Source organism: Chlorocebus sabaeus, chromosome 12 (assembly GCF_047675955.1).
Source record: "Chlorocebus sabaeus isolate Y175 chromosome 12, mChlSab1.0.hap1, whole genome shotgun sequence".
Lineage (NCBI taxonomy): Eukaryota > Metazoa > Chordata > Mammalia > Primates > Cercopithecidae > Chlorocebus > Chlorocebus sabaeus.
In genome coordinates, this window is record NC_132915.1 from 85,722,736 (window position 1) to 85,750,234 (window position 27,499).

Genomic DNA, 27,499 nt, shown 5'->3' on the forward strand with positions numbered 1-27,499 from the left:
ACACCATTCTACTCAAGTTTGTTAGATTCCTTATCTATACAATAAGCCCTCCCCCTCAAGTCTGGTTTTCACTAAGCTAGATATATTAACTTTGAAAGTCAAGGTGTAGAAGTGAAAGGATATACAACTGGGATGTGAAAATCTGTCATTTGGAAGAAAGATTAAGCTGGCTCTGTACAGTCTCCAAAGTCTAACTCAAATGAATGGTAGAAATTGCAATGGAATTGCAAAGAGACAGATTTTTACACTAAGGCTGGATGATCAATAAAAGGAGTTTTATAGAAGAAACAGAGGAATCACTTAATTTTGCTTGGTGGGGTTTATTCATCTATAGAGATTTATGCAGAAGAGTAACAGGACATGAATTGTACCTTTAAGAGATCTCTGTCTTTTGTGTAAACAATAGATTACTGTGGACTTTAGATGGTGGGGGTGGTAGAACTAAGAGACTAACCAAGTCCTCCACATGAAAAATGATGGTGAGTCGGGCTATGGTGGTGACATTAGAAATTCAGATGATTTGGGGTAGATACTGAATGGGGGAATTATTATGACTTACTAATAGATTGATTACAGGTAGTGAATAAAAAGATAGAATGAAGAATGTCTCAAGGATTTTGACCTTAGCAATTGAGTTGCTTTTGTTTCTCATTTGCTGAAATGGCAGAGATTGGGAGCAGGATATATTTGGGGTGGAATAAGAGTCAGCATTTCCGTTTTAGACACATACATTTTGCAACTTCCAAGAGCAGATGGCAAACAGAATGTTGAGTCTATAAATTTGGCTCCCAGAGAGGAGATTTGGGCTAGAGATAGAATTGGAGAGTGAGGAGGATTTATATGATACTTGATAAGCTTCAAAGAGGGGTACCATTTGAATTGACTCCTGAAGGATGAGTAGGGTTTACCGGTAGAGAATGTGGAGAAAAATGTAAAAACAAAGGGAACCCAGTGGGAAAAGAAAGAGCACTAACAAGGTCAAGCCAGGGTCCAGTGGGCTCTCAATGTCTGAGCTTAGACCACTGCACATCACTCTCTGTAACAGCAACACTATCTTCTCTCTAGAGAGATCCACTAGCCTGCTCAGAACCTTAGACATTTGGGTTCAAAGCCAACAAAAAATTACAGCTAAGGGTAGTTTATTTAAGGATAATAATAGAGCCTACAGGTTATTTATTTTTTCCTCAAACTAGAGATAATTTTCTTTTTTCCCCATGAATAAGATTGAATTCATTAGTGTTTGGATTTTTCCAAGTCTGGCAACCTCATCCAGCATAATTCAGTTCAGACTTCAATGTCACAACCCAAGGGACTAGGATAGATTGTAAGTAATTTAGAGATTCCTTGTCACAATTAATTTGTGTTTAGCCAGAGATCTCAAGTTTATTTCTGAACTTTTTTTCTTTTATATCAGTTCCAAAAATAATGTATGATGTCCTTTTTAAGACTTTGCCAAGGAGCAAGTATACTTATAGAGTAAGCTTCAAGGAACTCTCAAACCCATGTCACCTTAAGTTTTAGTATCTCAGGATGTTCTTGCAATTCTCCTCCTCTATAAGCAGGGTTCTGGTCTATCTTTCCTGACACTCTCTAGTTTGCTATTTTCACTTTAGAGTTGATCCATTAGTTTTCTATTGCTGTCATAACAAGCTGCCTTAAATTTAGAGCCTTAAAATAGCTCATATTTATTATTTTACAGCCTATAGGTCAGCAGTTTGGCGTGAGTCTTACAAGGTTAAAATCAAGGTACTGGAAGGCTGTGTTACTTTTTGGGGATTGTAGGGAATAATTCAATTCAGTTCCATGTGGTTGCAGCACTATGGTCTCCATTTACCTGTTATCAACCAGAAACCACTCAACCCCTAGAGGCCCCTATATCTCAGAATCAGCAACAAGGTGTCAAGCCTTTTCACACTGCCATCTCTCCTGACTCTCCTTCTGTCCTTCTGTTTCTCTGGCCCACTGTTCTGCCTTCCTTGTTTACTTTTAGAAATTCATGTGATTAGACTGGGCCTATCCAGATAAGCCAGGATAATCACTCCAGCTCAAAGTCTTCAACCTTAATCACATAGGTCAAGTCTTTTTTTCAATGTAAGGTAATACATGCACAAGTTGTGGGTATTAGAGCATAGATATATGTAGGGGATATTATTCACTCGAGGACAATTAAGAAAGCGGAGACCAAAAAATTTAGAATGCTTTGTCCGTGATGGGAGAACAGTATAGGTAATTGAGTTTAAATTTGAATCCAGGAGCAAGATTTCTAACCTCATATTTTTCCCACAACAAAAATACATATAGCTTAAGTGTGAATGCAGGTATTTCACAAGAGTAGAATGATGCATCTGGAATCTCACAGATTTAGAAACTTGTTCCTTCCCTTATTAGCCATATGACATTGACTCAAATCCGTTTGTCTCTCTGAACCACAGTTTTCTCATCTATAAAATGGTAAGTATAGGATCTACTTCTCAGGATTTTCAGTGAATATTTAAAAAGATATCAGTTGAGAACAAAGTACAGTTTACATAAAAATGCAATACACTAAAAGGATAAATTTATGCCCCTATACTGCACAGATGAGAATACAGGCACAGAGAGGAGTAACAATTGGCACAGTCATGGAGTGGGTTAGTGGCAAACCCCAGACCAGATTACACAGTGGTACAAGAATTTGCAGGGAAAGTAATTACAAGGACAAAATTCCACACCTGCTTTCGACAACATTCCATAAGCAGCTTGGGGGCTGAGCTTCTTGATTCCTTTCCACCCAGGCATCCCACAGGAATTAGGCGTTAAAGACAGGCATGTTGGCTTCATCCGATGTGACAACTTTGGTCTTCCCTGGCATTTCCAGTTCCCACATTCCTCTTGAACCTCTGACCCCACAGCCAAATCGATGTCAGCTCACTTAGCACTAAATGCTTCCTGCACACCGAGCCTTTTTGCATCTGCTTAATAAAAATGGAACCATCTAGCATCAATTGACATGAAATAATTTTCCACTTCATGTTAACTGAAAAATCACCAATTTCCTGCTACAAGTGACACTTAGTACTAGGAGGCACTTGGAGTCATTATGAGTTATCATTGCCTAGGCTACTTGCCTTCATATGATCAAATGCTATATCTAAAAGCACTATGGATTAAAGCGGTGTTTTATGCAATTAAATATAAGGATTAAAATATGGTCCATTTTACTATCAAGGCGGAATCTCATCATTGCCTGAAGACAAAAAGTAAATTGTTGTTGGGTTTGTAACTCCGATGTGGCATGTAAAAGTAGAATCATTGATTCATTTGGTGAGCAAAATAGAGACCCCCTGTGTTCTATGCACTCTTGCAGATAGAAAGACAAATAGGCCAGGTGCGGTGGCTCACGCCTGTAATCCCAGCACTTTGGGAGGCCGAGGCGGGCGGATCACGAGGTCAGGAGATCAAGACCATCCTGGCTAACACGGTGAAACCCCATCTCTACTAAAAATACCAAAAATTAGCTGGGCATGTGGTGGGCGCCTGTAGTCCTAGCTACTCGAGAGGCTGAGGCAGAAGAATGAGGCAGAGCTTGCAGTGAGCTGAGATTGCGCCACTGCACTCCAGCCTGGGCGATAGTGAGACTCCATCCCCCCCAAAAAATAATAATAATAAAAAAAGAAAGACAAATAAAGTTGCTACTGTTAAAAGAATCATTCAGTCCAATAGGGACAGTTCACTGTGTACGCAGTCAACTACAATAAAAGATGTCCGTTATTATCTGCAGTGTTAAATATTGCATCTTAAACTATGATATTCAATAATTTGTGGCTGTGAAAATTTTCATTTAAGTGAAATTTTGCAAAGAAGTCCAATAAATAAAACTGATAATAGGCGACTACTATGGCTGAAGTAGAAACAAGAGACCTGTAGACTCAGCAATTAAGTACCTCTCTTCCCACCTGCTCTCCAACACAGTGTAGTTTCTGATGGAGCTCTTTATAATATGTTTAACAAGTATTATATTACAATATTTTAAACTGGTTTATTGAATGTATGGGTCTATAGGTGTAAGTAGAAAATAACTTTTCTTTTCAATGATTATCTCTTTAACTTACTCTATATACTAAATTTTCCCATATTCCTGGTTTACATCTTAGGCAGATTTCCTTACTTTCTCTGGTCCTCCTTGGGAAAACACAATCTTGTTTTCCAGGTACTAAAATGTTCAGCTTATTGTAAAACTAAAGTCAATCTCAGTCAATGTTTTTTAAAAAGCAACTTTTCCCATGTGTATTACATATATAGTATATGTTACATATAACTATATATAATATATAATATATATAACAAGCTTTTATCCACTCATCTGTGGATGGACACTTTGATTGTTTCTGTATCTTGGCTATTGTAGATAATGCTCCAGTGAACGAACCTGGGAATGGAGAGATATTTATAAGATTGTGATTGCATTTCCTTTGGGTATATACCCAGAAATGGGACTGCTGGGTCATATGGTAGTCCTGTTACTTGTGAAAACATGGATAAATCATACTAAGTGAAATAATCCAAACACATAAAGATAAATACATGATGCATCATCTCACTTGTATGTGAAATCTTAAAACTGAATACATAGAAATAGAGAGTGAAGTGGTGGCTACCAGGGTGGATATGGCAGGGGAAAATGATACATTATAGGTCAAAGGGTATACAGTTACACTTATGTAGAATTAATAAGTCTAGAGATCTAATGTACAACATGGGGACTACTGTTAATATGATTGTTTTATATACTGTTAATTTGCCAAGAAAGTAGATTTTAAGTACTCCTACCTCCAAAAAATAAAAGAAAAAGAGAAAGGTAGTTATATGAGGTGGTTTTGTTAATTTGCTTGACCATAGTACTCACTTTACTATGTTTATGTATATCAAGTTAAGTGTAGCAAAACCTCATATTGTATACCTTAAATATATATAATTAAACAAACAAACAAACAAATGTCTTCCTCTCCCAAGCTCTGGCCTGGCACAATTAGAAATCGTAGAGACAGGTAAAGAGACTTGTCATCAGTCTCCTAAGTATTTTCCCACTACACTCTTTTATTTCTCTTTCCCCACTTATTATGACTATTTGAGTCCTCCCAGAATGGTCAGGGTGAGGTGAGAGAGGAAGAAACAAAGGATGTCTTACTTCTCTTGTAGGGCTACCACCTACAGTTGTGTAAGTTACATGCCATGCAAGTGTACCCAGTCAATGTAGCAAGATATCCAGCTCGCTGTGCTGGGGAAGCTATACACTCAGGGGAGGAGCTTCAATCATCTGGGAGAACGGGAATGTTTGTAAAATTATCAAAATAGTGTCACTTTGTCACCAAGTTCTTGGCTGCCTCTACCAGGAGGATGTGCCTTTTAAAAGTGTTCACAGGGTGGTATAGGGAGAGGCAGCACTGTTAACCAGAACAATTTAAAACTGACATTGGAGTGGATGTGGTAGATGTTCAAAGACTGTCTCTTTCCTTTGTGAGGTGCCTCTGGGGTTATTAAGAATTCACAACTCCAGCTCCACCACAGCAGGGCCCTCTAATTTGATGAGCTCTGATTTCAATATCCCTCTGGCTGAATATTTATGACCACACCTCAGCCATCCTTCTACCTCACACAGACTGTCTCCTTTAGGTTTCCTCACCCTGCAGGCAGTTTTGTGCACAGTCCCTTTCAAGATACCTGATGGCTGCTGCCTTGCCTGGCCCAGAGGACACATGTGCCTTCCCCATCATGGCAGGAAGCGGGTCTCCAACAGCCACTCCCACTCCCAGCTGCTAAAGACTCTTTTGGCAAGTTTTTTTTCCACCAGTTCCACAGCTCTCACCTTGTGCTGCATCAACAGGTGGCAGTGAATTTTCTGGGCCTTAGGAGCACCTCCTAAGACACAAAGACATCGGGAAAGGTCTTGGTACATAATGTTAAATAAATGCATATATTTAAATATCTAAATATATTTACTATATATTTATATACTTAATATAATTATAGATAAATATATTTAATAAATATATACATACACACGTTGCTGACTTTTGATGCATTATTTGTTACGTGTGTGTGTGTATATACACACACACATATATATATATACACACGCACACACACACACACATATATATATAAAAAACCCAGGGTCATCTTCCCATTTCAAGATCCTTAATCACATCTGAGAAATCCTTTCTGCTAAGTAATGTATTACTCGGGTAATGTATTCACAGGTATAGGGGACTAGAACCTGGACATCTTTGGTGTGAAACTACTATTCTGCATACCACACCATCCTTAATTTTTATATACATATATATTTATATATATATGTGTATATATATAGAGAGAGAGCATGCATATAACAAATAAACAGTGTGTGTTTACTTATTTATTTATAAATATATGGTTTGGTACCAGATGAGGTGGAGGAGATATTTGAGAACCTCTCATTTAAAATATGATTTATGTAGCACCTGTGAGATTCACCTGGTTAGGGAGGAGCACCCCTGATTGACATTAAAAGACGTTAAGAGGTATACATTCCAGATGCCATTTGTATTATTTTCCTATTGCTATTATAATAAATTATCACACACTTAGTGGCTGAAGACAGCACAGTTTTATTATCTTAATGTTCTGGAAGTCTGAAACCTGAGAAAAGTTCTTCCAAGACTCAATAGAGCTGCCATTCATTCTAGAGGAACTAGGGGGAGAACCTGTTTCCTTTCCTTATATGTTTTCCAGAGGCTACCTCCATTCCTTGGTTCATGACAACAAATCACTCCAATCTCTGCCACCATCATCACATTTCCTTTTCTCTGACCTTGACCCTCCTGTGTGTCTCTCTCTTTTTTTTTTTTTTTTTTAAGACGGAGTCTTGCTCTGTTGCCCAGGCTGGAGTGCAGTGGCACCATCTCGGCTCACTACAAGCTCTGCCTCCCTGGTTCATGCCATTCTCCTGCCTCAGCCTCCCGAGTAGCTGGGACTAGAGGCGCCCACCACCACTCCCGGCTAATTTTTTTTTTGTACTTTTAGTAGAGAGGGCATTTCACCGTGTTAGCCAGGTCTCGATCTCCTGACTTCATGATCCGCCCACCTCGGCCTCCCAAAGTGCTGGCATTACAGGCGTGAGGCACTGCACCCGGCCCTGTGTCTCTTTTATAAGGACTCTTGTGATTTCATTGGGTCTACCTGGATAACCCAGCATCATCTTCCCATTTTAAGATGTTTAAATTAATCACATCTGAGAAGTCCTTTCTGCCAGGTAATGTATTCTTCAGATGACATATTAACCAGTATAGGGAACTAGGACCTGGGTGGGAAGCTACTATACTATCCTACCTACCACATCATCCTTAATAGGAGGCCACAAGTAGAGACAATTTTTAAAAATTTACAAATTTGAGCTCTCTAAACAGTGAACTTGAGTAAATTACTTAAACTCTCTCAGCCCTCAGTTTCTTCATCTCTAAGAAAGAACATTAATATTAGTATCTGTCCCATACAGTTATTATGAGTATTAAATGAGTTAACATTTTAAATACACTGAGAACAGTGCTGGCTCATGGTTAGTGCTACGTAAGTGGTTTTGAAAAATTACAAACTACACTGCAAAGTTGACTTGAGATCCAGCTGTTTCTTATTTAGTCACCACTGTGTTATGTATTCTAGAATTAATTACAGTAGAGGCTTATTAACTTAATGGATGTTAATACATCTGTAGAGTGAGTCTGATACAATATTATATGTATTTACTGGGGTTTTAAAAGAAAATATTTTAGCATGGTAAAGTTTCTATTGTGAGATTATATGTGATTTTTATATTCTTTATATTTAATCTATGCCCTATATTTTCTTCAATTAACCTGTATAAGAGTTATGTTCGAGAAAAAAATAAGCAATGCATGCAATTTTATACGTAGCATATATGTATGTTTAAATATACATACACACACACACACACACACATATACACATACACATACATATACACAGAAACAGAAAGAGAGAGACAAACCAGATTACAGTCACTGGAGAAAAATATTCTTTACTCAAGCTTATCACAAACTAAGCTAACACAAAAATACTTAGTGGTCTTTCTTTGACTATCGGATACAGTCTAGACACCCTGACCTAGCATTCAAGACCTTCTAGAAGCTGGCTCAAATCACTCTTTACCCCTAGTTCTCTCTATTCCCTTGTATCTGAGAATCAATCCAGCTATGCTGAGATGTGAAACTGCACTGTGGAAGAGAAAGCAACCTCCTTTAAAGTCAAACGTTAATTTGGTAGCAGTTTTGAAGAAGAAAGGTGCATGCTTGCCCATCAGACTCCTACTTGAGACTCTTTAAAAATGTACCTGCTAAGCATAATTAAAATACAAGAGTCTCCAACAGGGCTGGTCCTGTTTTTTAGGAAAATGCATTATTTGAAGCAAATTGCACTGTTCTTACTTTTTTTAACAGACAATTGAAATGAGACATAAATGAACATGCAGGAACATCCTGGAAGTAGATATAAATCAGAACAGAGAAACTCACAGCCCTGCCCTGGTATGGACATGAGAGGACTGGCCTCCTGGTGTCCATGTGCTCCTATCAGATGATGCACCATATACCAGACGGAATGGCCTTTTTGGAACGCAAACCTCCCCGTCACCACCCTCAACACTGGTGCAGCCCTTCATGTGGAGCTTGGGATTGTAGAAACAGCATTAATTGAGGTTGGGGCCAAGATGGCCAACTAGAAACAGTGGCGTTTAGAGGCTCCCATCAAAAAGAACCATAATAAGTGAGTGAATCCTTCACCAGCAACCAAGATATCCAGGTTCTCTCCTCAGAACTGACTAGGAGGCTGGTGTGATCTACGGAGAGGAAGGAAGAATAGTGTGGTGTGGTGATCCACCTGAGAGCCACAGGCGGGAGCCCCTGGCCCCAGCCAAGGGAGGCAGTGAGTAAGCATGCTACTCAGGTGGGTAAACAATGCTTTTTCCATGGAACTGTGCAATCCACGGATAGGGAGATCCTGCTCGTGAACCCACACCACCAGGTGTGGTGGTCCCAACCTTGGAGCATTCTCAACAGCCTCTCAGCTGGAATCTGCTTAAGTTTACGGAGCTCCCATGGGGAGGAGCAACCAGCACCACAGCTGCAGTTCCCATGGGGAGGGGCAACCAGCATCACAGCTGCGGCTGCCTGCTGTCTAAGCCATTTGAGCTCCCTGGGGAAGGGGCAGCAGCCACCACTGGGACTTACAATTTATTCTAAAATCGACCACATAATTGGAAGTAAAACTGTCCTTACCAAATGCAAAAATACTGAAACCATAACAAACAGTCTCTCAGATCACAGTGTAATCAAATTAGAACTCAGGATTAAGAAACTCACTGAAAATCACACAATTACAAGTAAATTGAACAACCTGCTCCTGAATGACTCCTGGGTAAATAATGAAATTAAAGCAGAAGTCAAGAAGTTCTTTGAAACTAATGAGAACAAAAAGACAACATACCAGAATCTCTGGGACACAGCTAAAGTAGTGTTAAGAGGGAAATTTATAGCACTAAATGCCTACATCAGAAAGTTCGAAGGATCTCAAATTGACACCCTGACAACACAATTAAAGAGAGAGAGAAGCAAGAGCACACTAATCCAAAAGTTAGCATAAGACAAGAAATAACTAAGATCAGAGCAGAAATGAAGGAGATAGAGACATGAAAAACCCTCCAAAAAACCAATGAATCCAGGAGTTCTTTCTTTGAAAAAAATTAACAAAATAGATAGACTGCTAGCTACACTAATAAAGAATAAAAGAGAGAAGAATCAAATAGATGCAATAAAAGATGATAAAGGGGATATCACTACTGACCCCACAGAAATACAAAGTAACATCAGAGCATACTATAAACACCTCTATGCAAATAAACTAGAAAATCTAGAAGAAATTGATAGATTCTTGGACACATATACCCTTCCAAGACTAAACCAGGAAGAAGTCAAATCCTTCAATAGACCAATAACAAGTTCTGAAATTGAGGCAATAATTAACAGCCTACCAACCAAAAAAAGCCCAGGACCAAATGGATTCATTGCCGAATGCTACCAGAAGTACAAAGAGGAGCTGGTACCATTCCTTCTGAAACTATTCCAAACAATTGAAAAGGAGGGACTGACTCCTCCCTAATTCATTTTAGGAGGCAGCATCATCATGATACCAAAACTGGAAAGAGACACAACAAAAAAAGAAAACTTCAGGCCAATATCCTTGATGAACACTGATGCAAAAATCCACAGTAAAATACTGGCCAGCCGAATCCAGCAGCACATCAAAAAACTTATTCACCACGATCAAGTTGGCTTCATCCCTGGGATGCAAGGCTGGTTCAACATGCAGAAATCAATAAACATAATCCATCACATAAACAGAAGCAAAGACAAAAACCACATGATTATCTCAATAGATTCAGAAAAGGCCTTCATTAAATTTCAACATCCCTTCATGTTAAAAACTCAATAAACTAGGTATTGATAAAACATATCTCAAAATAATAAAAACTATTCATGACAAATTCACAGCAAATATCATATTGAATGGGCAAAAGCTGGAAGCATTCCCTTTGAAAATTGGTACAAGACAGGGATGCCCTCTTTCACCACTCCAATTCAACATGCTATTGGTAGTTCTAGCCAGGGCAATCAGGCAAAAGAAAGAAATAAAGGGAAGAGAGGAAGTCATACTGTTTCTGTTTACAGATAACATGATTTCATATTCAGTAAACCCCATCATCTCAGCCCCAAAACTCCTTAAGCTGATAAGCAAATTCAGCAAAGTCTCAGGATACAAAAACAATGTGCAAAAATCACAAGGATTTCTTTACACCAACAATAGACAAGCAGAGAGCCAAATCATGAATGAACCTCATTCATGACTGCTACAAAGAGAATAAAATACCTAGGAACACAGCTAAGAAGGGATGTAAAGGACCTTTTCAAGGAGAACTACAAACCACTGCTCAAGGAAATAAGAGAGGACACAAACAAATGGGAAAACATTCCATTCTATGGATAAGAAGAATCAATATCATGAAAATGGGCATACTGGCCAAAGTAATTTATCGATTTAATGCTATTTCCATCAAACTACCATTGACATTGTTCACAGAATTAGAAAAAATTACTTTAAATTTCATATGGAATCAAAGAAGACCCCGTATAGCCAAGACAATCCTAAGCAAAAAGAGCAAAGCTGGAGGCAACACAATACCTGACTTCAAACTATACTACCAGACTACAGTAAACAAAACAGCATGGTATTGGTAAAAAGCAGACATAAAGACCAGTGGAACAGAACAGAGACCTCAGCAATAACACCACACATCTACAACCATCTGATCTTCAAAAAACCTGACAAAAGCAAGTAATAGGGAAATGATCTCCTATTCAATAAATGGTGTTGGGAAAATTGGCTATCCATATGCAGAAAACTGAAACTGTACCCCTTCCTTACCTTATATGAAAATTAACTCAAGATAGATTAAAGACTTAAATGTAAAACCCAAAAGCATAAAAACCCTAGAAGAAAACTTAGAGTTTCTTCTATTTTTAGAAGAAAACTTAGGCAATACCATTCAGGACATAGGCGTAGGCAAATACTTCATGATTAAAATGCCACAAGCAATTGCAGCAAAAACCAAAATTGACACACGGGATTTAATTAAACTTAAGAGCTTCTGCACAGCAAAAGTAACTATCATCAGAGTGAACAGGCAACCTACAGAATGGGAGAAAATATTTGCAATCTTCCCATCTGACAAAGGTCTAATATCCAGAATTTATGAGGAACTGAAACAAATTTCCAAGAAAAAAACAAACAACCTCATCAAAAAGTGGGCAAAGGATATGAACAGACACTTCTCAAAAGAAAACATTTATTTGGCCAACACACATATGATAAAAACCTCAACATCACTGATCATCAGAGAAATGCAAATCAAAACCACAATGAGATACCACTTCACGCCAGTCAGAGTGGCAATTATTTGAAAAAAGTCAACAATAGATGCTGGCGAGGCTGTGGAGAAATAGGAACACTTTTATACTATTGATGGGAAAGTAAATTAGTTCAACCATTGTGGAAGACAGTATCGCAATTCTTCAAGAATCTAGAATCAGAAATACCATTTGACCCAGTAATCCCATTACTAGGTATATACCCAAAGGAATATAAATCATTACACTACAAAGACACATGCACATGTATGTTTATTGTAGCACTATTTATAATAGCAAAAACATGGAACTAACCCAAGTGCCCATGAATGATAGACTAGATAAAGAAAATGTGGTACATATACACCGTGGAATACTATGCAGCCATAAAAAGGAATGAGATCACATCCTTTGCAGGGGCATGGATGAAGCTGGAAGCCATCATCCTTGGCAAACTAACACAGGAACAGAAAACCAAACACCACAAGTTCTCACTCATAAAAGGGAGTTGAATGATGGGAACACATGAACACAGAGAAGGGAACAACACACATCAGGGTCTGTTGGGGGTTGGGGGCTGAGGGGAGGGAACTTAGAGGATGGGTCAATAGGTGCAGCAAACCATCATGGCACATGTATACCTATGTGACAAACCTGCACTTTCTGCACATGTATCCTGTTTGTGTTCTTTCTTTTTTTTTTAGAAGAAATAAAGAAAAACAACAACAAAGAAACAGCATGAATTCAAATCTTTGCTGTTTTCGAGCTGTGGGACCTGAAGCAATTGCTTCAGCTCTCTGTGTCTTGGTTTCAAGATTTATTTAAAAATCGTAGAATGGTAATTAGGACACAGAGGTTGTGGTTGAGAGATTGTATGATGATATGTTAAGAGCACAGGCCATGAAGACAGGCAATGAAGGAGTTCACGTATTGGCTAGTCTAATTCATAGCTGTGAATTTGAGCAAGTTACTTAATCTCTTTGGAATAAATAAGGATAAAAATTATATTTACCTTGTGGGTCATCATGAAAACTAAATGAAATAATATATCTCACATCCTTGACTAAGCACTGGGCTCCTGGGAAGAGCTCAATGAATGCTAGTTGTATGAAGCACTGGATAGATGCCTACTAAATAAATGGCAAATAAAGTAAGTGGGGGAAAAAAGAAATTTGGGCAAATTGTAGTCACACAATGTAATGTGACTGAAATGGCACACATGTCTCCTCCCAAGAATGTTCTCTGAACCCAGTGAATTTCCACTGCGAGGGGGAGAAGAAGGGGTGACAGGCTAGATTAGGGTAATTGTTTTTCTTGGAAACTAAAGAATCAAAGTTTGCCTCAGGCACCTCTATTACCGCAACTTCAGTCCAATCCCCAAATCCCACTGATACAATGAATGAAACTTAAAAGCTGCAAAGAAGAGAAGGAATAATTGAGGAGAGGAGCCAAAAGCCTTTAGGCTTCAGTTTGATCCTCTCCTGCCATATCCCCGCCCTGTCTTTACCCCTAGCTTCTACAAGCTTCCTCTTTCTTTGGGGGAAAATAGTCTTTCTCCCTTTGGTTTGCTGTAGCAACACTTTCTCTTTTCTTTCTTTTCTCTTCTCTTTTTATGTTTCTTTTAAGTGCAGGGGAAACGTAAGCATTCTAAGGTACTAAGAGGGAGACTCCAGAGGAACAAGAGGGCAGGGCCCTGGGTCTTGGATTACAAATGCAAATGATGCAGGTCTCTTTCAAGTCCCTTACCACATCAGTGCAATTGCCTGTTTTCCTGTATGTGGTTTCACCAGGCAGAGAGGAATCATAGGCCCAGTATTAAGATCATAAGACAGTCAGCTTTGTAAGTAAGCCAAGTCCTACCAATAACTTTAGAGTTAATCTGTTAGAACCTCAGTTTCAACATCAGTAAAATAGGATAAGATGCATAAAATACATGCTCAAGAAATCATGCCTTCTTCACGTCCTTCCCCTTTTCATCTTAACTTTCTTTTACCTCTTCTCCTTTACGTTTCCTGCATCTTTCTTCTCCTTATTTTTCTTGTCATTTTTAATTCTCATTCTTTTGTTCCTCTTTCGTTCTCTCTCTGTTGCTAAAAGTCAGGGGCCATGTTTTTTACTGATCTCTGCTTCCTCTAAGACCTGGTATGTAGGGGCTCAATGTATATTTATATAATAAAGAAAAAAGAACTCTCAACCATCCTTTATTTGTATATTAAAAAGCACCATCATATATTGTATTCTTACTAATGGGCACTAACTAGTATAATGCAAATACTTCTCAGTAAATAATTAAAGAAACATTAAAAATCCTAGAACTTCAGTACCAGAAAACCCACTTAGTGTCTTTAGCTCTGACTACAGAAAAGACAACGAAGGCTAAGAGAGGAATAGGGATTGATCCACAGTCTTCTTGGGGGCAGAGACAGAGTGACCTATCTTGCTCCTCATCCATACATCTATTTCTATAGCACAGCATCACCCTCTATGCAGGCGAGTCACTTGACTGATGCATTCATTCAATGAAAAATATGTAATAGCATTTACAATGTGTCAGGTATGCATGGTGCTAGACACTGAGGATACAAATGCATGTAAAAATAGACCAGATTTATATCCTCATAGAACAAACTTACAGCCTAATAGGGGAGACTGAACTAAAACACACACACACCACTCTACTTCAATCCACCCTCATCAACATACATAAATAGATATTCAGTTTTAAATTATAATATGTAATTTGAAGGAAAACTGTAGTATGCTATGAGGGAGGGGGAAAAGTGAACACTATTGAACTGGGGTATTGAGGAATGCATCCTTAAAGAAATGCCTTTCAAGAGGAAGCCTAAGGATTAAAGAATATACTTATGAGTAAATTCTGGTAGTTCTCCATCCCATTTCTTATGTGGTTGGCCCACCTATAATAGCCTCTCTTACCTCCTTACTTCATCAAAGACCTCCACATTCTTCAAGGCACAGGACAAGTGCCATTGATTCTGCAAGTCCTTATCTATCCTAGCCCTGCCCTTTCTAAAAAAAGATTAAAGTTTCCCTATAAGAATAAATTTTAGTCATTTCCATTCATAGTCAGCAAACACTTTCTCAAAGACAGTTGACTCCATTTGTGATGACAAATCCTCCAGTCTTCTCTATATTTAGGTGAGATCGATCTTTGTTTACCTGGCTAACATTTTCTGAGATGTGTGGGATTGGTATGAGTTAAGGCCTGGTCTGAAAAGTTCCATAAACTACCTACTACCTCATTGCATCAGATGTATATGCCACTAGTTATTACATATTAGAACAATAAAATTTGCTAAAGCAATGTGAAATCTTAAGAGATTAAAAGTTACAGAATGGAAAGAAAAGAAGGATGAATTTAAAGATGGAAAAAATGAATTTGGATTCTACTTCCATTTCTTAATAAGTATTAATAATGATAGTAATAACAGCAACACAAACAAAAACAAGTACAAGCTCCAGGCTTTATGGAGCTCTTAATATCTTCTAGGCACTGTGCTATGAACTTTGTGTACATTACCAGGTTTACCTCTTACAGAAATCCTATTACGTAGAAATCATTAGTTTTACAGATGAGGAAACAGAGGCTTGAGGAAAGTACAAGTACAATTTTCCCAAGGTAATACACTACATTGTAATGAATGCAAGGTTCAAGCTAGGTGGTTTAATTCCAGAGCCCACACTACATACTCATCTGCAAGTGCAGAGTAATCATAATAACTCATTTAGCCAGGTTGCATTAATTTTTATATTCTAAAATAATGAGTAGGGATGGCATAATCCATGACTTCTAAAGTACCTCTCTTTTAAAGAGGGTATTATTTCACTGCCAGGGACGATGAAGAAAGTTTTCTTGGAAGAGGTGTGTGAAGACCTGGAGTTAGAGAAATTCTCAATCTCCTTTATTCCTTTCACTGCATCTCAAAATCCCATCCTGAAATTATTTGATTGTTTATAGAAGATATTCCCAAAGGGGGCAGCTCCATACTCTGCCTTGCAGATTGCGAAGAGAGATAAATAACACATTCCTCATTCTCTTACTCGCAGGGGAAATCGGGGGCTGTGTTTACATCGCTTCCTTGGTATTTATTCTCCTGCTGACTGTTCCATCCCCTCTATTTCATGTTGTTATTTTACTTCCATTAGGGGAGTAGAAAAAATATTCGAAACCATTCTGATTCACCCCAATCCTCAGAGGGCATTGCTCGGTCAAAGTCAGCCTCGTCTCCCTTGTAATTTTCCCTACAAACATCTCATTCAAGAGGCATTTTCCTTCCTCTGAATACTAATGTCCCGATGATGATAAAAATAAATAAATATTTCACACACATACACAAACACATATCAAAACAAAACAGAAGGAAAAAGAGAGAAAGAAAATATTGCTTGATTTTGCTTGAAAATCTTGCATGCTTGATTCATTTCATGTTTATATCCTTCTGGATTTCCTTCCTGGGCTCCTGGGAATTGTCTAGTTAGCAGTTAGGAAGGACTACTGGGTTACTACTGTTTTAAATGTGGCATGCCAGTCTTCTGTGACTTTTCCTCTTTGGGACAGAGCTAGGCTTTATTAAGAAACCTTCTAAACATATGATTCTTCATTCTTTATCCACCAAGTCCATGGAGATGTTGATATAGTCCATTATGTCTGAGGGACTGAGAAGGTTGTTATTTTTCAGTATTTTTCCAGAAATGGAGGCTTTGCTACGAAAAACAAACAAACAAACAAACAAAACAAACAAACAAAAAACCCTGTGGTTGGTCAAACGAATTTGGAACACCTGAGTCCTTATTGGGTTAAAGTTTCTTTACCCTGGCTTTTCAATGAAGGAAAAATATATACTGAATATCTAGTCATATGCCAAAGCATGTTCCCTATGTTTTTCCATTTAATCTTACAAAAAGAAAGACACTGACAATAATAACAGTGTCCTAATTTCATAAATGAAGAAACTGAGACTGAGTATAAATATAATTTAAATTAGAGATTCTTAGGAATCTTCGCAGCTCATTATAATAGATTTACTTCCCTATTGCTTCTCGGCCTTTTGGCTAAGATCAAGTGTAGAATCTATTCTTATCAGATTTACTTCCCTATGAAAATCTTTAAGAGGCACTGTGGTACAACTCACATCGCTAGATTTTAGAATATTAGACTTAAGTCTCTTACCATGACCTTGAGAAAAAAATATGAACCCCTCTGAATCTTACTTTCCTCCCCTCTGTAGAGGTGCAAAATTTGAATACAGAAATGGGAGACAGTACTTACTAATTTTGTGTCTTAGGTCAGCTTTCTCCAAAGTACTGTCTGAGATGATAAATCATGCACATGGTATTTATTAAGAACATGCCGTCAGGAAAGATCAATAAGGTAAAAGCGGGAGAGATGTGAGAAAACCAAGCAAGGACATGATTTTGGATGAACCCTCACTATCAGTCTGATGCTGAGGAAATTCCAGAGCATGTTGTTCCTCAGAGTATGTCCTAACTCAAGGCAAGGTTGTATAATAATCAAAGTGGGGGTATTTAGCATTATCCCAAATATTTATAATTTTTTGTTATAAGAAGATTCAAAATTCCCTCCTCTAGCTATTTTGAGATATACAATACAACATTGTTAACCATAGTCACCCTACTGGGCAATAGAAGACCGGAACTTATTCCTCTTATCTAACCATAACTTTGTATTCATTAACTAATATCTCCCCATCTCACTCTCCTCTTCACTCTTCAGCCTCTGGTGACCACAGGTCTACTTTCTACTTCTATAAGATCAATTTTTTAGATTCCACATGTGTGTGAGATCATGTGGTTTTTGTCTTTTTGTGCCTCACTTATTTCGCCTACCATAATGTCCTCCAAGTTCACTCATGCTGCCATAAATGACAGGATTTCATTCCTTTCAACATCTGAATAGTATTCCATTGTGTATGTACACACATTTTCTTATACATTTTATAATTCATCTGTTGATGGATACAGAGGCTGATTCTGTATCTTTATATATTTTATACATTCATCTGTTGATGGATACTTAGGTTGATTCCATATCTTGGATATTGCTACAATAAACATGGGAGTGTGGATGTCTCTTCAACTTACTTATTTCATTTCCTTTGGATGTGTAATATCCAGTTGTGCAATTGTTGGATCATATGGTAACTTAGTTTTTAATTTTGTGGAAACTTTTCATACTGTTTTCCATAATGATGCTACAAAATGTACACCCCCACCAACAGGGCATGAGTTTCTCTTTTTTAGCCAGGCATGGTGGTATGTGCCTGTAGTCTCAGCTACTCAGGAGGCTAATGCAGGAGGATCCCCTTGAGCCAAAGAGTTCTAGGTTGCAGTGAGCCATGATCAGGCCACTGTACTCCAGCCTGGGCAACAGAGCAAGATTCTGTCTCTAAAAGTAAAAATAATAATAATTATTTTATATATATATATATATTTCTTAAAGTTGCCCTTTCTCTACATCCGCACCAGCATTTGTGGATTGTTTTGTTTTGTTTTGTTTTAATAACAGTCATTCTCGAAATGGGATGAAGTGGTATCTCGTTGTGGTTTTGGTTTGCATTTCCTTGATGATTAGTGATATTACACATGTTTTCACATACCTGTTAGCCATTTGTATGTTTTCTTTTGATAAATGTCTATTCAAGTATTTTCTCCATTTTTAGATTTGGTTATTTATTTGTCTGCTATTGAGTTGTTTGAGTTTCTTATATATTCTGGATATTAGTCCTTTGCCAGATAGATAGTGGGCAAATTTTTCTAACATTATTTAAGTTGTCTCTTCAGTCTGCTGATTGTTTCCTCTGCTGTGTAGAAGCTTTTTAGCTTGATGTAATTCCATTTGTCTACTTTTGCTTTTGTTTGCTTGTGCTTTCGAGTTCTTATTCAAAAAAATTTTTGCTGAAACCAATGTCATGAAATGTTTCCCCTCTGTTTTCTTCTGATATTTTTTATCACTGTGGGTCTTCCATTTAAGTCTTTAACCCATTTTGAGTTGATTTTTGTATTTGGTGAGAGATAGGGGTCTAGTTTTCACTTTTCTGCATATGAAGAAAACTGGATATCCAGTTTTGCCAGCAGTATTTATTGAAGAGATTGTTCTTGACATCTTTGTTGAAAATCAATTTGCTGTCAGTGCATAGATTTATTTCTGTGTTCTCTATTCTGCTTCGCTGTTCTGTTTTTAAGGCCAGTATCGCACCATTTTGTTTACTATAGCTTTGTAGTACACTGAAAGTTAGGTAGTGTGATGTTTCCAGCTTTGTTATTTTTGTTCAAAATTGTTTCGGTGAATTGTATATTTAAAACAAGCAAACTTTATGGCATATTAATTATATCTCAGTAAAATGTTTACAAATTGCTAGTGAAATGTCTGGAATGTCTAATATAGGCAAATTAAAATCTTCTCTGGATGATCATGTCTTTGTCTCAGGTCTCATTGGGTTCTTCTAGATAAAACCTCACTGAAGATGAGCTCACAATTTTTAATTACAAAGCACACAAAAAAATAATTCAACATGAGTAACAGCAAAACTACCAAATAGAAGGGTTAAGTCCCCCAGTTTTTATTCTGGCTTTATCAGTTCCTTAACATCTCTGAACCAGTTTTGTCCTCTGTATCAGTGGGGACAATAATAGTACCTAACCTATAGGGTTTATTGTAAGGATTCAATGAATAACAGTGAAAATGGTGCTTAAAACAGAGAAATGCGTGCTGCACAAATACTAAGTATAATCAACTGTAACAACAAAAAAGGAAAAATAAAAGCAGCTGAATTGAAAAAGTGGAAACTGATATGTAGACATATAAAAATAATTCACAGGTGAAACAACCACAGTCAATACACATGTCAATGGGTATTTGACTTCACATCAGAACCAACACATGTGCCTTATGTTTTACAAGATGTGTTATTTTTATCCTATTAAATTGGCATAGATCAAACTATTTTTTGTATATTACCTAGAGGTTGGCATAAATGTATACGAATGGGCTTTGCAATATACACTTTCAGAAAATGTAAATTGAAACAAGCCCTTCTAATGTGTATTTATTTAGGCGAGTTTATCAAAAATTATTTTATGTTATGAAATATTTCACTATATGTTTTAAGAGCCAAGGGCAAGTGAAATTAACTTATTTTAATGGAAAATTATACAGAACACATAAAGATATTTTCATAAAAAGGAGATAACACAGCATACCATAGACTGGGGTATGATATCCAAGGCTCCAAGCTGCACACAGCGACAGGTTGCTGTGAACAATATGGTTGCTGAAAAAGGCGAGTTTGAGCTTATTCCACCTTTAATTGAAGCTGTAGATCTTTGAGCATTCTGGCTTAATGCAGAAGTATAAATCTCAGCCCTCACCCTGAACATGTGCAGATTCTCCTCTTCCTGACTCCACTGGAGCTTGAACTCCAATTTTTCCAGCACGAAGACCCCAAACAACAGCCCTCAACATTTTCCCCAGCCTTGACCCTGCCTTCCTAGGGCAGCTACAGCATTCACCTTTTTCTCATTATCCAGATCTCAGTTCCTTTTATCACTTTTGTTGCATGAGATTTGAAAATTGCGTTGGTCATTTTAAAATCGGATGTTTGTTTTTTGCCATAGAATAGGAAATTGAAAAGCTCCACTGCTACACATCACTTAGAAACCCTAGATATAATAAGAGGTCCTATGAAACATACAACTGAATTCACAACCCTCTTATATCTAGGGTTGCTAAGTGTTGTGTAGCAGTGAAGCTTTTCAATTTTCCATCCTATTCTATGGCAAAAAAACCCACAAACATCTGATTTCAAAATGACCAACACACTTTTCCAATCTCATTGTCTTATAACTCTAGGATAAAAACCTAAAATTACACATAATGAAAAACTTATTTGAATGTATGAAAACACAAGAAAACAAAGGATTGTTGCATTTGGTCAGTCACTGGAATACTCCAGGTTTTTACCTCTTTGAAGGCTGTCTTTAGAGTCTTCCTTTGTGTTGTCTTAGGCCCCACATGCACATACCTGTATGACTTATCACATTGTTTGACATTGTCAGTTTAGAAGTCTGTTAGCCCCAGATTTTGTCCTCTCTAGAAGCTAGAATATTTTCTCCTATAACTGTGTCCCATTGCCTAGAACTATATCTGCCACAAGTGTATATATGTTGTCTGTGCATGCTTGCTGAAAGAACTAATGACTTTCTTTTTTAAAAATTTTCCGATGGGGTGGTAGGAGAAAAGGTCGTAGATGCAACCCTTTGGATCAATTGGAATAAATGATGCATCTTTTATTTCACAAATATTAATTGAACACCTAATATAACTGTAACTGCTTTTTAGGTACTAAAAAATAAGTATACTTATTTTAATGAAATAGTTCTTTTTGTCAGAAATTTCATTTAAATGTCATATCAGTATATATATATGTATATATCTTCCCCCAAAAATAATTAAAATTTAAATTCCATATTAGTATGTGTGTGTATGTGTGTGTATATATATATATTCCTTATAAATAATTAACATGTTTTATATATGATCTGAAGACAAACATTTCAGTGTAGTAGCAGAAACATCTGCTGGAGAAACCAGCTTAGATTAGATATTTTCTAACTATGTGACCTTCAGCAAGTTACTTTCCTTTACCAAGTATCAGTTTTCTTTCACATGCTTTGCAGAGTAGTTATGAGCATTATAAATAACATCAATAAAATACCTGGCCCATAGTAGGTGCTCAATAAATCATAGTTGTCACTATTACATTATGAGAATAATTTTCCAATGTGAGGGTTAACTCCCTTGTTGAATCTGTTTTCCATGTTCAGGGCCTAGACATTTGTTTCTGTTAAAATAGGGCACACTGTGACTTCCTGTTACTGGTTCTAATCCCGTGAAATACATCCATGATGAATAATTATGCCAGTTAGGACAAGACAAGATTGAGCTCACACATGTTTTTAGAGATCAAGTAAACATAAAGCAAACCAACTTTATTGGCATTTCCAAATCAGAGCCAGCAGTGGAAATATAGATAATGTTGATGCCTTGAAATTCCCTAAAAAACAAAGTTATTTGATATGACAAAAAGTCTATTATATTGGCTTCTGAGAAAACCTCAGGATGTCCAGACAGGCCCTTAAGGCATCAAGGGCTAAAGCATCTCACTGCCTCCTGTCTCTAAGCAGATAGTGTCTCGCAGGGATATTTTACTGCATTACCACATTACTCTCATCTGGTGCCAAGCATGTGCTGGAAAAGCCAACAGGAAATGAAAGCTAGCTAATTTGTAAAATTTTCTCATGACTTTTATTTCTCAATGTATGCTTTTATCGATCTCACAGAGTTCTTGGGGCTGGAATGGAGAACAATGACTTCAGGCCATGTGTGGTCTGACCTTGGCAGAGGCCTTTCCTTTTGGCTTTTCCTGGTCAAAATGGTTCAGACTCCCTTGAGTGAGCAGCACAGCCACAGAAGAATCTCATCTCTCTTCTGCCTATTTATTTGGAGAAAGGCATGGAAAGATGTGCTGGGGAGAATATCAGACTTGGAGTTCTACCACATATGAGTTTAGAGGTCTTGAGCAAATCATTTCATATTCCCAGGCCTTCATTTGTATTTATAAAATACAAATATCTTCATTTGTGTTTATAAAATATCAGTATCTAGTTTGTGAGATTGAAGTCAGAATTCTTTGATACAACATTTGTGAAAACCGTTTATAAGGGTTAAATTCCTGTACCCGTGGTGGATGCTTGTTTATCTGGCCATTGCTGTCACTAAGGAGATGAAACACCCTTCATCTCTCAGACTAATGTCATTCCTAACACTGGCTTGTCTACAGTGTGGGCAACAGGCTAGAAATAAGACTGGGAAAAGGACTTGTATTATGTTCTTCACATATATTTATCCTTACCAAACATCTGTAAGTATCTCAACATACTGAGTATTGAAAGATATTGTGATTTATCCACAATTGTGAAAGGCTTCTGAAAACCCTACTGCATTACAGTAATTCACTATCTCAATCTGTGATGCTGGTATCTATTTAATTTTGCAAATCATTATAGAGGCACAGCACCTATATTAGGCAACGTTCTCCACAGAAAAAGAACTTCAGTCTTTGCTCTCAAGGCTTTCAAATGATTGGAAGACATCCCCTTTAAACACACACATACACGCACACACACACATCATGGAGGATAATCTGCACCGCTGAAAGTCTACTGATTTAAACACTAATCACATCTAAAAAATACCTACACAGCAACATCTAGACTGGTGTTGGACCAAAAAAATGGTCACTATCCTTAGCCAAATTGACATGTAAAATTAACCATCACAGCACCAAACACTGTAGAGTATTTCCAAGTGGAAAGAACTGGGTAGTGGTTTGTAAACAAGAAGGCATTGGGTGCACGTAATCATGGTCTCCAATATCTAAATTGCAGTTGTGGAGCAGGGCTTACTTTTAGAGGTTGCTGAAGGCCCAAGAAAGACTAAGAAATGCAGCTCCAGAGAGGGCAAGGGCAAATAAGAAAGAATGTGCTGTTAGCTGATAGAAGGTTCAAACTCATGTGTGAAATTCTAGGTGTGTTATTTCAATGAAGGCTTCAAAATATAGCTGGGTTTTCGTGCCCAGTGAATGCTGCCCAGGAATGGTACACTGCACAGATGGGATGGCTCAAGGTAGTGCCTAAGTTCCTTCTAAAGAATGGGATTCTAAGATGTCGAATAGATATCATGAATCACCTAGAGTAATTTTCAAATCCCACTTCCTTACTATGTAATGTGCTTTTCTCTTAATGAGGCCGCAGAATACCTCCTTTCAAGAAACAAGTATAAACATGCTTTTTCCTGTTGGAGACTTTTGTTTTCAAAGGTGCTGATTCCTATCTAAGACTCATTTTGTACTGATTGTTTTCTCATTATCATGTCAAAACAAGACTGTAGAAAGTAAAAATTGGCATTATATTCTTGAATTAGTACGCTCTTTCTTTGGTATAGTGAGCTTTTACTGGATAAGCTTGAAAACTGGAATTCAAATTGTTTTAATCACCCTTCAAATTATTGCACTCAACTCTGCTAGAAAGAAAGAAATAAGATTATTTATTCACATAGCTCAAGTTTCTCTAAATTTGATGACATGGTCCTGCTCTGTCCTTGACTCATTCTCTGATCTTAGGTAAGTTGATTTCTTCATATCTCAGTTCCCCATCTGTAAAATGAATATATTAGTTCTACAGAATCACTCATTTTTTAGGTTATTTCTGACTCTTTTCTTTCAGTGACACTGACTTAAGTTATCTTTATTAACCTTATAGAACTCTATGAAAGCATAGCATATGAAACTACTGATGCATCCTTATATTACATGAGATTTACCAATATTTTCTGCTTGTAAACAAAATCTGTTAGAATAATAAAGCTTCTCATTCAAGTGTTGATCAATGCTAAATCCTGGCATCATAAAGAAATGTTGTTATTTTTCTATTATAAAAAGCACATTCAACAAAATCTGACATTTTTTTCAATGACAAGGTATTTAGAGGTACAATTGTGTTCACTGGATACTGATCTGATTGGAAAAATAATTCCCAAATACTCCTATTCAACGGCTTTAAATGTGTTCACTCTGTTATCCCATGCTGTTCTTCTTTCTCTTTTTCTTTTTCTTTCTTTCTTTCTTTCTTTCTTTCTTTCTTTCTTTCTTTCTTTCTTTCTTTCTTTCTTTCTTTTTCTTTCTTTCTCTTTCTTTCTTTCTTTCTCTCTCTCTTTCTTTCTTTCTTTCTTTCTTTCTTTCTTTCTTTCTTTCTTTCTTTCTTTCTTTCTTTCTTTCTCTTTCTTTCTTTATTTTTACCATGTGTGTCCCTTTGTGAGGTTCATGTATTCCTATTATTTTCTAGGTTTGAAATTCTTATTTCCAGGGTAGAATTACAAAGAAGGGAGCAATTGAAAACATCTGCTCTGCTTTCAAACACTGACAGACACCTCCATCACACTCCTTTCTGCTGCTGGACAATTAGGTACAGCTAGAGGCAGAATTGTTTTTACCTTTGACTGGGGTTCTCTTCTTGGCAGTGAATTAATGAAGTGCACTGAATAAAAAGCTGTTTCTCGCCCATTGAATGGATGTACCTGTCACTCGCTCTGATAAGGAACACCTATCCCACACAAGACAGAAGTGGCAGAAATCTTAGTTAGTTGATTATTCTAGTGATTGTGTTTGTTTTCCTAAAGCTCGGGCTGTTTGAGGCAGTGTAAATAATGGATTTTGTCTATGTTGCTATAGGGTGAGGAGAGGAGGGGAAGAAAAGAACTGCTCCGACCATGAATTTCTGAAGTGGATGAAGGCTGGAGATGCAGAGGAAATTATCTGCATCACTGCATTAGATTCAGTCTCGATAGCAGCGCCAAAGAAGTTACTGAGAGTTGTATTATTAATAACACCTATAATTTGCTGAGCACTTACATATAGAAGGTGGGATGGAAAGCAATTCAGACAGACTCGATCATCATGAAGACTTTCTGAATTTGGTATTATTTTTCCTTATTTTTTTCAGATGAAGAAACAGGCTGCAAGGCTAGAGCTATAATGTTAAAAAGGTGAAGACTTAGGATCCAAACTCAATTGCAGGTGATACCAAAATCTGTGCTCCTAACTGCTACATGGTAGACAGACTTTAGAGGCAAACACACTCCTAGGCTGAAAAGCAAATCTACAGCTAATGTGTCCTGAACTTCGGCCAAAATACTTCATCCCTCTCAGGGTCAACTTTCTCACATGTAAATTATAGATAATAATAATTACCACATAGAGTGGTTATTGAAATTAAGTTCATAACACATTGAAATGCTGGTTTAAGTGCCTGATGTACAATAGGTTCTCAGAAAATGGGTACCAGTTCTCCTTTTCCGAGATACTCAAAGGGGACAGCTACTTGATAAGTATTTTATTTGGCATTACTAGCCCTTGTGGGAGAGAGGTGGATAAGAAGCCTTTCTAATGTCTCCCAGTCCAGAGCGTTCATGATGCCATCAATCATTTGCTCAGGATAACACAAACTTGCTCTGTCTGCCTCCTAGCTCAGGGATCTTACTTCACTCTCAAAGGTATAAGAAACAGAGAAGGTATAAGTTGTTGTTCAAACTTTTCTAATAAGATCATGAAACCTCAAATCTAAAAGCTTTTCATTGTCAAATGTAAAGTCCCTTCAGTGTCCACTTATAAGAACAAAAAAGAAACCCTTACTCTGAAAAATTAATGCACTGTTTGAATTTTTCCTTGGGAAAAGAGAGACATAGACGTGGTAAAGGGGTAGAGGAGATGTTAGGGCACAGGCGATTCTGGTCTGGTCCTGCAGCCTCTCCTTTTGTGACTACACCTATTACAGGGGAAGAGACCAGAGTTACTCCGAGTGACCAGCGGACGTATCCGTCTAGGTCTGCAGCAACTTCAATTCTTGCCACCTAAAAAGGAAGAATTCGACCGAGGGGCATAAAGCAGAAAAAGACACCGAGGCAAGTTCCAGAGCAGGAATGCAAGTTTATTTTAAAATGCCTTAGAACGGGAAAGAAAGGAAGGTGTGCATGGAAAAGACCCACGCAGGCACATGAAGGTTAAAGAGAGAAGGTCAAGTGCCCCGTTTAACTGTAATCTTGGGACTTTCCCAAGGGAAGCTCGCCTCTTTCCCATGATTCTTCCCTTAGGGTGGGCTGCCCGCATGCACAGAGCCTCCTTAGCCTTGGAAGTGAGCATGAGCCATGTGTTTAAGGAGTTATAGGCATGCCCCTCTGAGGCTTTTTTCTTTTTTCTGGTGGAATGTACCCGGAAGATCATACTTCGCCATTTTCCTCTTAATATGCATGCCCAGGAAGTTTCTTCGCCCTGGGCTCTGCATTTATTTACCATCTTGATGTTAACGGGTGTGGACTATCAAGAAATGACCTCTCCCTGACGCTGCTAAATCATCACTCTCAGAGAGGCAATGCGAGAATTGCCAAACCAGCACCTGACATTTCTAGTGGGTGGGAAAAGAGCCCTCTTCTCTCTGGCTCAGGCTTAACTACCTACCTGTAACACATCCTAGATGCCTATCTGGACTTAGCGTTTTCCTCTTTTAAATTAGCAAATTAACGTAATACTAGAGGATCACTGGAACCTTTCCAATCCAGTGGGTTTTGTTCTCCCATCTACCTCTTTCTGCCCCTGTCCTTGGATCTCCTATACTTCTTATGATACTGTGATGACTTAATTTTATGTGTCAACTTGATTGGGCCATGCAATACCCAGATATTTAGTCACACAATATTCTGGGTGTTTCCCTAAGAGTGCTTTTAGATGAGGTTAACATTTAAATTGTTAAACTGAGTAAAGCAGACTGCCCTTCCTAATGTTAGTGGGCCTCACCAAATCAGTTGAAGGTATGAGTAGAACAGAAAGGCTGACTCTTCCCCAAATAAGAGA

The 27,499-nt window shown here is 37.7% G+C and overlaps 1 long non-coding RNA gene and 1 pseudogene across 1 annotated transcript; one reads left to right on the forward strand and one right to left on the reverse strand.

The window, feature by feature from the left end:
- Positions 1-17,049: 17,049 nt before the first annotated feature.
- LOC119619284 (U2 spliceosomal RNA) lies at positions 17,050-17,184 on the forward strand (annotated as a pseudogene).
- A 5,138-nt stretch (positions 17,185-22,322) lies between these two features.
- Positions 22,323-26,798, reverse strand: LOC140713087 (uncharacterized). Its single transcript, XR_012094948.1, has 3 exons — positions 26,718-26,798; positions 24,150-24,250; positions 22,323-22,528 (listed from the first exon to the last, which is right to left on the reverse strand). It is a non-coding gene; the product is annotated as an uncharacterized lncRNA (long non-coding RNA).
- Positions 26,799-27,499: the final 701 nt, after the last annotated feature.